At 45.8% G+C, this 11,285-nt stretch overlaps 1 pseudogene; it reads right to left on the minus strand.

Moving 5' to 3' along the window:
- Positions 1-1,514: 1,514 nt before the first annotated feature.
- LOC125533177 lies at positions 1,515-2,657 on the minus strand (annotated as a pseudogene).
- Positions 2,658-11,285: the final 8,628 nt, after the last annotated feature.

An 11,285-nucleotide genomic window follows, 5' to 3' on the forward strand; every position in this document is an offset into this window, starting at 1 on the left:
GGACCAGCCTCCGCAGATGCCCGTCCCCTCGTAGGACTCGGTGATTGCGGTACGGATGTAGAGTACGAGGAGCATATATGTCTTTGATGCTCTAGCGCTCACTCCACTACGACCTCGGTCCGGCGGCGCCATCGGAGACGCTTCTCTACACGTTAAGCCGAAGCCTCAGTCACCTCCTCGCCGTTGGGTGAAGGTGAACCTCCTTCCCTTTCTGATCTCCTTTACGAAACCGCGGTGTCCAAATTGGACGTCATATCAAGGAGGAGCTGTTGTCACCACCTCCCTGCCGCATCAAGTAGAAGTAACTATCGCCACCGTCCCACCACGTCAAGGAGGAGCGGTTGTCGGCACCACCTAGCCGCGCTGGAGGTGGCCTGCCTTACCTCGGCAGCGGTCGCGGACGCAGCTCGTCCTCGCAGAGTTCACGGAGTATGATGCTCGCAACGGCTTGAGCCTTTGACTGGTGGAAGACTATGGTGGAGATGAGCAAGCGTCGTCTCCGCCGCCTCGACAAGGAGATGGTGAAATACGGCGACGAGTTATCTCTCCATATGAGACCGCCGCCGCAGCCGCCTGTCTCTCCCCACGTCCGCAGTGGTCTCAGCCGCACAACGCGCAGCATAAGACGAAATGGAGAAGATCCTCCGCTAGCGCCAGGCGGCAATTAGGAAGCCCTGCCGTGACCCTACCACCGCTCGAAGCCAGACGATGACGGTGACAATGGTGCCTCCAGCCAGCCCGCACAATGTACAAGGTCACCGTCAAGTACAGGGTAGTTTTTTTTTTGTTCTACTAGTTTACCTCAACGAAATATCGTCCGGATATGCAAAAAATATCCAATTGAATAATCGTTCAGTTTGTTTAAATTTGCATCAAATTTATCTATTTTTGTTAAATTCTGTTCAAAATGTGACCAAACATTTGCTGCTAGCTTTGGATGGCTGGTTCCCGCATCACTGTCCATAGATTGATCCCTACTAGTCTGCCGACGGGTACAATGTTCGATTTAAGGGTCAGCATTGGAGATGCCCTTATAAGCTGTCGCGGTGCTTTTGAATCACCTACATCTGCTGTTGCGGCAGGAAATGCTTAGTTTTCACGTTCCTCTTTTGAACTGTTCGGTTCAGAGAAGAAGGTGAAAGAAAGAAAGAAATAAAGAAAACAATGAAGCTATTATTTAACATTATGAGTTAGACATAAAGTCATGCTCAAGCGTGACAACATCACCCGATTTGATGTATCAAAATTTTCAATTTTCCCCTTGAGGTTACACAACATTATTTTTTTGCGGTGGAAAACAAAATCATACTGCATACTTGCGCATGTGATTCACAGAAGGAACATGAATATTAATTAACATTCCATAGAAAAATTGAATAATTACTTAACAAGTTTCTTGGCTATGTCTGACAGAGGAGAGACAGAGGCATGTAGCCACAACAAATGACAAAAAAAGGTGCAGCAAACAAGTAATGCACATAATGTGATGTTACTCAGTTCATCAAATAACTGCCTCAGGCTGGAAGCTTTGAGTAGCATGCCACATAAGAATAGTACTCACATCCATGGGTGAACCGATCATCTTTGATCTCATTAAGCTTCCCAGTGTTGATGTTATACCACAAAAGCTTTTTTTCGTACTTCTCGAAGAGGAAGATAACACCCCTTTCAAAGTCAAGAGCAACAATCTCAAAATCACATAACCACTGTAGGTACTCTTCAATGGGAACAAAGTCGTCCCTTTCAAATGCATCCCGTATGCGAAGACGATGCTTAAGAGACCACTTGCAAGGGCGATAAGCATCAAGATGGAAAATTTTAATTACGTGGCCACTCTCCTCTGGACATGCCCACTGCAAGACCCCCAAAGATTGGCCAAAGCAACCACCCAAACAGTATTCTGGAGGCTGGATAATGTAATGACAAGGCACCACGCCAGAACTCATTGCCTCCAGGCCTTGAACCACAAGAATCTCCTTTGTTTTGTTGGTCTGCACATGCAACACACCACCTACAAAACTGTGTGGGTTCTTAAACCGTAGCCTATGATCCGAGCTCCATGCATCATCCACTAGCCAGGTGAAAAGTTCAGAAGAGAACACTTCAAGTTTCCTTATACCCATTGGCCGACCTTTGGCATTCTGCAGAAAGTTGAAGACGTAGAACTGTGGCGACCACGACGGATCAAAGGTGAGAAAAGTTGTACAACGGGAGTAATTTGAGACATATGGGTGATTGTTAGTGTTAGAAACAGGAAGAGCTCTCCACTCTTGTGTTGCTGGGTTGCACACAATGAAGCGACAAGTATTTCCAAAAGTATAGAAGCTCTTGTAGCGGCAAAGGACTAGGCCATTGGAACAATCCACAACTTGTAATTGCTCGTGATGTGGTATGAATCTAAGAGTTCCATCAATTTTCTTGTCGTCTGGGGACATGTTAACAACTTGGATAGAAGACCCGTTATGGCCTTTGCACAAAACACCGGTGGGAATTTTTGGCAGCTTCCGGTTGTAGTGAGGATCAGAAGGGAAGGCGAGCCATGCCTTGCATACACATTTAATGCGGCAAAAAGTCTTGAACGGCACCCGAGAGAGGATTTCCACCACTAGATCATTTGTTAGATGATTAGCAGCAGTAATCACCTTCTTAGAATCCATCTTTTATGGCAGATTACTGAAAGGAAAATTTGACAAGGTCAGCATAAAAAGAATTCATTCTTTGGTCATGGTAGCCAATAAGTTACGTTGGAACTCAATCAAACGATCACTTTTATTTCGAATGAAGCAGTTGTCAGCAAAACTGAGATGTTGTTTAATTATTTGCAGAATTAAAATGGTTCAAAACATGCAGTTGTACTAAGGGAAGTGTATTTCCATCAGATCTTAGCAATCTACCTCTGCTTGCATATAGTTTCGTTGTGTGTGCGTTGGAAAACATAGTGATTTCCCATGAACAATCTATCTCTAGCTAGGGTGAAAATGGACCAGAATTTGTCAGAAGTAGCCTAACTTTTAGTTTTTGAATCGTTTACCGGAAGCGGCAACAGAGTACAAATAGTACCGGTGAAGAAGGCGGACGAGTTCCAAGTGGACACAAAAATGGACTACATTAGTATTTACAAGAACACATAAAAAACAGTTCCGGTAAATAACACGTCATACACGTCAGAAAACACGAGAAAACAAGAAATTAGGATACTTCCGGTGGTGTTCATGAGTTATAGTAGTATCATTAATTATGCAGATAGTTCAGCAAAAACTTCTAAAACATAATGAAATAAATAGCAGCTACATTACTAAGTGCATATTACCTGTGGGTGTAAGGCTGGCCATAGTGGGGGTAACAACAGTACTATCATATAAGGCTGGTCGTAATGGTAGTATCATAGCTAGTATCATGCATGCAACTAGGTAAATTTGATGATGTGTCATAGCATTAAATAAAGAAAGAGAGGGTGTAGTATCATATCATGATACCGTATCATATTAAATGCTATGCTACTTTGTGTCATGCATGGCAATAAATAGAGTACTACATGATACTAATATATGATACTATGCATTAGTGAGGTAGTATCATACACTAGTATCATATGCATGATACTAGTATATGATACTCCCCATTACAACCAGCCTAATTGGGACTTGCAAACATGCTTACGTGGCAGATAATTAAAGAAGAGAGAGAGAGAGTCATAGTAACATAGGTAAATACCGTAACATAATAAATGTTATGCTACTATGTGTCATGCATGGCAATAAATGAGACCGCCTATGATACTACTTTATGATACTATACACTATGGATGTAGTATCATACACTAGTATCATATGCATGATACTAGTATATGTTACTCCCTACTATGACCAGCCTAAGATGCAGATCCAATGTTTTAGGGATCATCGGTATTTTTTATGATCCAATCAATTGCTTACCCTTCGGTTTAGAGAAAAAAAAAGTGCATGCATGGCTTTTAAATTTACTAACCATGCCGTCTATGCACTCCAACAACGAAATCAAATCGACGAGGCCTAGATTGAGTTATGCGGAAATCAGACGACTTACACTTGCCTGTGCTCGTGCTATGCTAGCTGTGGTCCGTGGTGGTGGTGCTCGATGTACGGGCGGCGCGGGTTGGCGGCGACACCGCGCGGTGTTCGTTCCGGTGACCCAGCCCGGTGGAAGACACGCGCCGACGCCGGAGAGGAGCGATCGATAAGGTAGCGGCGGCTGATCTATTTTGCTGTGCACTTGTCCTAGGCTTAATTTCACACTAGGGTTTGGAGTTTGGGCTATATTGACGGACTGATGGGCCTATCCTTTATACAACGCGCTCCCAAGTAATGGACCGGCCTATTTTGCTTTTGTCTGTTTTATTTTTAAGTTATTACTTCCTTTTTCTCTGTATTTTTCCCTTTTGGTCGTTCTTTTCATGAAAAACTAATGAAGGAATACTACTTCGGGAGCCCCTACAAGGGTCACCTGGGAAGGGCAAAGAGCGCGCCACTTGGCGCTATCAGCTCTGGGCGCTCCGTTCAAATATTTTTTATTTTCCCTCACGCGTTTTCGACTTTTTAGATGTTTTTTTCTTCGGTTTTTTGGTTTTCCACAGGTCTTTTTTAGCTTTTGGACCAAAAAAATGCGCTAAAAGTGTGTTTTTTTCCTTCTATGAGAGGCACGGCCGTGCCTCTTGGAAACGAAAAAATGCATTTTTTTTCTTTCCGTGAAAGGCATGTGTTTGCTTCTGCGAGATGCATGTTGTGCCTCTTTCGAAAGGGAAAAAACATGTTCCCAATTCGGTTTTTTGGTTAAAAATACGTTCATCAAAACCTACCAACATGGGATGTAGTTTTGAAGATCTCGACGCGAGGAATCCAACGGTGAAAACAGTTCAAGATTTGGACACATGATTTAAGAGATAAAACATTTTGAATAAACGGATCTACAAAAAAAGTGAAAACTCTGCGACAATGCGCCACTTGTCGTGACGTGGGAAGGTGTAGTGGCTTCGGTTCTTCTCTTACTTTTCTTCTCCCTTTGCTTTTCCTTTTCCTCTTTTATCTTTTTATTTTCAAACCTTCCCACGTTGAGACAAGTATTTTTATGTCAACTTACTTGGAATATCTTTCTTGACCCACATGTAGGTATAGTGGACACTTGTGGAGGAGACTGGGTTCAAGGTTTTTGAATGCACAAGCAGAATTCATACTTAGTACGGGAATTAAGGCTAGCAAAGGCTGAAATAAATCATGCATGTTGGAGAATCCATAACAACTAAAATAAAATATGCATAACAATGCGATCATTAGGTTGTCTCTTCCATTTCTAGGCAAAAATACTTTCTTAAATTTCATTGATAGTTCACAACCATAAAGTTGTCTAAGATAATATATTTGCATATGATATTTCTCTTTCTAGTACCAAGTTCTATTAATAAGAACACCAGTTGCACCCCTTCCTTCAGCAAGTGAGAACGCTGCAACATGGCCCACCCACAGTGCATGGCGTCGAATACCTTGGCTATTATTGGGGATGTAGTAATGTTGCTTAGGAAAAAAATTGCTTGTGACAAAAATATGCGGGTTTGATAAGCATCCTCTTTTTTTTGCGAAATGGGTTTGATAAGCATCCATCCATCACTGTAGTTATATGTGTTAGAGTATTATATATATAGCCATGTAACCTTTCATGTTTACTTTATTGTATAAGATGTTTTCTGCATATATTTCACATCTGTACATGTATATATACTGGCCTATGGCCTTTTGAAAATATAAGTTGTATATTTCCTAATATGGTATTAGAGTTAGGTCAATTTTTTGCACGGTGCAACTCGTGCAGTTGATCCACCTCGCGCCATTACCATCGTCTGTGGCCGCCGCTAGCTCTCTGTGCCTGCTGCCCTGCTCCTCTCCCCTTGCAGGTCACCGCCAGGACGACGTGTTCCCTGGTCCCGCCCGCCCGACGCTGGATCGACAGGACCGGGCTGTTCTCCTCTGCCCCCGATCGAGTTGTCCCTCAGTCGCCGATCTCCGCCGCCCTCGCATCCTCGCCGAATCCCAGCCGCCGCCCTCGCCGGATCTCGCCGCCAGCCACCGATCTCCGGCGCCCTTGCCGGATTCCGCCGCCGATCTCCGCCGCTCGCCGGTTCTAGTTAGCCGCCCGCCCGATCTGCTGATTCACTGGCTGCTCTGCTCAGCTTTGCCGACGTCCCGTCCAGCTGGGCTCGATCTATTGTTCTCCAGCCGGATACGAGGCAGCGGACGAGTTGCCATCTCAAGGCTCTCCTCCAGCCGATTGTTTGCTGTCTCGTTGACTTTGTTGGCTATCTAGTACAGCTGTTGTTGCTTCTATCTGCGGCTGGTTTGCTTTGAAAAAAAATCAGGCACGATATCTCTGTCCTCGGGTTATGTTGTTGTTCCTCGCCAGCGATCTTTGATGACACTAACTACATCGAGTTTGTTGGCTTCATGCGCATTCATATGCGTGGCATTCGTCTTTGGGGCGTTCTTTCGGGCGAGGTTCGTTGTCCGTCTTGTCCGGTTGCACCTGTGGCCCCTACTCCGCCGACGCCACCGGTTCTTGCTGCTGATGCTGATCAAGCTGCGAAGGATGCAGCTAAGCTTGCAGATAACGTTGTCGTCCATGCTTATGATGAGCAGGTTTCGACTTATGAGGAGGCTCTTCAGACTTATCATGAGGCTCTTTCTGCTTACACTCAGTGGCTTGATGAGGATGCCCGTGCAGTAGGTGTTCTCACTGCTAGTGTTCTGCCTCAGTTTGCCTCTGAGTTTTTGGGTCTTCCTACCGTATCTGAGATGTGGACCCGTCTCCGTCAGCGCTATTAGCCCTCTGGTGATGCTCTATATATGTCTGTGGTCCAGCAGGAACATGCTCTTCAGCAGGGTGACTCCAGTGTTGACGATTTCTATGCACAGAGTTCTGCTATCTGGCGCCAGTTTGATTCTCTCTGCACTGCTGGTTGTCATACTTGTCAGTTTTGCCAGGCTGTGTGGGCTGATTTGGAGTTTCATCGTGTCTACGAGTTCTTATCTCGGCTCCGTAAGGATTTTGAGCCCCGGCGTGCTCAGTTGTTTGCTCGTGGTCGTATCTCCCTCATGGAGGCACTTTCTGAGATTCGTGCTGAGGAGACTCGCCTACGTGGTGCTGGTCTACTTGAGGTTCCCTGTATGCTCGTTGCTCGAGTTCCTGTTATGTCGCCTTCTGCACCGACCCCATCCCGCTCCAGTGATCCTCCGCTCTTGCCCATTCCTACAGGCGGCTAGGGTCGGTCCCGTCCTCACTACGGCTACTGCAATATGGATGGTCATGTTGAGTCTCAGTGCTTCCAGAAGAAGAAACACCTGCGTAAGGCGCAATCATCAGCTTTAAGGACTTCTTCTTCTACTTCGACATCTTCGGCCACCGCCTTGACTGAGCAGGATATTCTATGACTTAAGCGTCTGCTTGCCGCTTCAGGTTCTCCTTCGACGGGTACTGCAGCTTATGTCTGATACTTCCCGCACTGAGCAACCACCCTCTACACAGTCAGGTACATCCTCGTAGGTTCTGGACTCCAGAGCTTCTTTTCATACTAGATCATTGTTGGCGCGCGTTGCTGCGCCCGTCTATTTCTAAAATGGAATGTTATGAATTTTCTTAGATATATGAAGAAATGAATTTGCCTAAACCTATAGGTTTTGTTAGCACAATACATCAGATGAATGTCTTTTCTAGGGCTAGAGGAGGTAATGTTAATTGGTTTGCTTGGGAAGTGTCTATAAAATATGAAAGTTAATTTGCCTATATAAACATATATTAATTGGTAGTCAAAGTTAACCGGCATTTAGTAAAGCAATATTGTAGGACTCGGAAATTTTCTTTGATCTAATGTGCTAAAGTTAGTTCGGGTTTGTGCTAAACTTTTGATTATTCTTTTAGTGAAACGCTGAACTTTTGATGGTAAATGTTTTGTAATTGATCAAGCACATAAGAAGGCAAACGCAAGGTAATGCTATTTGATTATTTTGTGAGACTTTGCAGCTAGGGAAGCCATAGACAAAGAAGTGCAAGTAGAACAGGAGATCTAGGAGGGACATACCTCTCGACTTTCTTCAGCACAATTACCCACGAGAGATAAAAATCAGAGGCTGGAGATGAAGAATGGAGTCCACCCAGCAGCAATGAGCAAACTCTATCTTCCGGCTAGCACTCTCCTTAACCAAAGATATATAGTAAATATAGTGAGCAGAGAACTGAACTGAACATAAAGTTCTACTACTGCCACGCAAATGCTCTCGGTTATATTGGTAGTTAAAGAACACACAATCAGAAGCTACATACCTAATCCTGGCAGATCACGAAATCCCTAAAAATCATGCATACGGCTACGTACACCACAGGACCATAGGGTCGGGATTCCCCAAATAGCTTCCATAAAAATCACGCAGGCCAGAAATTTATGCAATGAGGTCAGCGACGAAGAGATCAGAGGAACTCGCGCCCACTGCTGTACCTCAGAGGAGGTCTGATCGGTGGGCGGGATCCTACAGATAAGTCCCGTCAGGCATCGGACGCATGGTGAATCTGGCCTGCCAGGTCGGCGCGGTCGGCTTGCTTCGGCTCAGCATCAAGTACATGCTCGAGAGTGGCGTGGATCGGGCGGCGGGTGTTGGTGAAGCGGCCGGATGGATTGCAATCGCCGCCGTCGTCGTCGTACGCAGCATGTCGCTCGTGGCTCGCTTCGCACACAACGCTTCACTGCGTGATTGTTTTCCTTCGGCCGCACATACACCAAAGGCCCAGTAGGCCAAAATAAGGGTAGATGGCCAATTTTGTTACTGGAGCAACGGCTAAGCCCGTGTAGCTCTCTACAATGAGCAACCTAAGCCCAGGCGCGACTGTAGGTAGATTCAATGGCTAGAAACGTCCACAACTATAGATCAACGGCCGAAAACGCTGATAGGCTGAGAAGGCTGGAATAGTGTGCGGTTGTAATATATCTAAATGTCTTCTCATTCTTCAAATTTGTCCTCTCTTAAATCGCTTTATTTTCCTGTTCATGTACTCACTGTTGATGGTACTCCTCTTTCTGTTGCTAGTCGAGGCAATCTTCTCACACCTTCTTACTCTGTTCCTGATGTTGTTCTTGTTCCTCGACTTATCATGAATCTTTTTTCTGCTGGTCAACTTACTGATTCTGGTTGTCGTGTCATCCTTGACATTGACTCTTGTTCTGTTCAGGATCGTCGAACACACACTTTGGTTGGGGCTGGCCCTCGCCGCCGTGACTCCCATGGTCTTTGGGAGCTAGACTGACTTCATGTTCCTTCCACTGCCGCCACTATCGCCAGTCCATCCGCTTCGGTCGCTATAGCTACCGGATCCTTCCAACAGTGGCATCATCGACTTGGTCATCTTTGTGGGTCTAGCTTGTCGTCATTAGTTCGTCGAGGTCTTCTGGGGTCTGTCCCAGGAGATGTCTCTTCAGAGTGTCAGGGTTGTAGACTAGGAAAACAGATTCAGTTATCTTATCCTACTAGTGAGTCGGTATCTCAGCGTCCATTTGATTTAGTCCATGCTGATGTATGCGGTCCGGCTCCCTTCGCTTCGAAAGGGGGCCATCGATACTATATTATTTTCATAGATGATTTCTCTCGTTACACTTGGCTTTATTTTATGACTTCTCACAGTGAGGTTCTTTCCATCTATAAGCGTTTTGCAGCCATGGTTCACACTTAGTTCTCTTTGCCTATTCGTGTGTTCCATACTGACTCCGCTGGCGACTATATTTCCAAGATGTTGCATGGTGTTCTTGCTGAGCAGGTCACTCTTCCTTAGTTCTCTTGTCCTGGTGCTCATGCTCAGAATGGCGTGGCTGAGCGAAAGCATCGCCACCTTCTTGAGACGGCTCGTGCGTTGATGGTCGCCGCTTCTCTTCCACCTCATTTTTGGGCCGAGGCTATCTTCACCTCCACCTATCTCATCAACCTTCAGTCGTCCGTTGCTCTCCAGGGTGGTGTTCCTTTCGAGCGTCTCCTTGATCGTTCTCCTGATTATTCAACACTTCGGTTGTTTAGTTGTGTTTTCTATATTCTTCTTGCCTCTCGCGAACGCATCAAACTGACTACTCAGTCTGTTGAGTGTGTTTTCTTAGGCTATAGTGATGAGCATAAGGGCTATCGTTGTTGGAATCCTATCGGTTGTCGGATGCGTATTTCTCAGGGTGTGACTTTTGATGAGTCTCGTCCCTTCTACCCGCGTCCATCTTCCTCGACCTTTTTAGTGGAGGATATATCTTTCCTTACTTTTCCTGACACACCTATCACTCCAGTTGAGCCCTTGTCTCTCCGTCCTGCTCACTCTACTTCTTCACCTCTTGCCGATTTGCCGCCACCATCTCCCAAGGTTTCCTCACCTCGCATGTCACCGGATTCTACACCTTCAACCCCGGTGACTTCTTCGTCTCCACCTCCTGATTCTACCTCGGCTATTCCTCCTCGTATTCTTCCATATTTCTCTCAGTATTACACTCGTCATTCACGTAATGTGGATGTGTCTGCTGATGTGCCGTCCACCACATCTCAGCCTACCTATGGCGTGCGTCCTTGTTCGCTTCCGCCTGTTGATCGCCTTGGTTTTTCAACCGCTAGTGTTGCTGTTCTTAAACCGACTTCTTATCGTGAGGCTATTGTTCATCCTGAATGGCAGTTTGCGATGGCAGAGGAGATTGCTGCTCTTGAACGCACTGGTACATGGGATCTTGTTTCTCTTCCTCGAGGTGTACGTCCCATCACTTGTAAGTGGGTCTGCAAGGTTAAGACTCGCTCCGATGGTTCTCTTGAGCGTTAGAAAGCTCGTCTTGTGACTCGTAGCTTTCAGCAGGAGCATGGTCGTGATTACAACGAGACTTTTGCTCCTGTGGCCCATATGACCACTATTTGTACACTTCTTGTCGTGGCCTCTGCACGCCACTGGTCTGTATCTCAGCTTGATGTTAAGAATGCCTTTCTTAATGGTGAGCTGTGTGAGGAGGTATACATGCAGCCACCACCTGGGTATTCTGTTCCTGATGGCATGGTATGACATCTTCATCGCTCTCTCTATGGCCTTAAGCAAGCCCCCCGCACCTGGTTTGAGCGTTTTGCCTCTGTGGTGACTGCCGCTGGTTTTTCAGCGAGTGCTCATGATCCAGTAATGTTTGTTCACCTTTCTCCTCGTGGTCGGACTCTTCTTCTTCTCTATGTTGATGGCATGATCATCACTGGCGACGACCCCGAGTATAT

This window comes from Triticum urartu, chromosome 1 (assembly GCF_003073215.2).
Source record: "Triticum urartu cultivar G1812 chromosome 1, Tu2.1, whole genome shotgun sequence".
Taxonomy (NCBI): domain Eukaryota; kingdom Viridiplantae; phylum Streptophyta; class Magnoliopsida; order Poales; family Poaceae; genus Triticum; species Triticum urartu.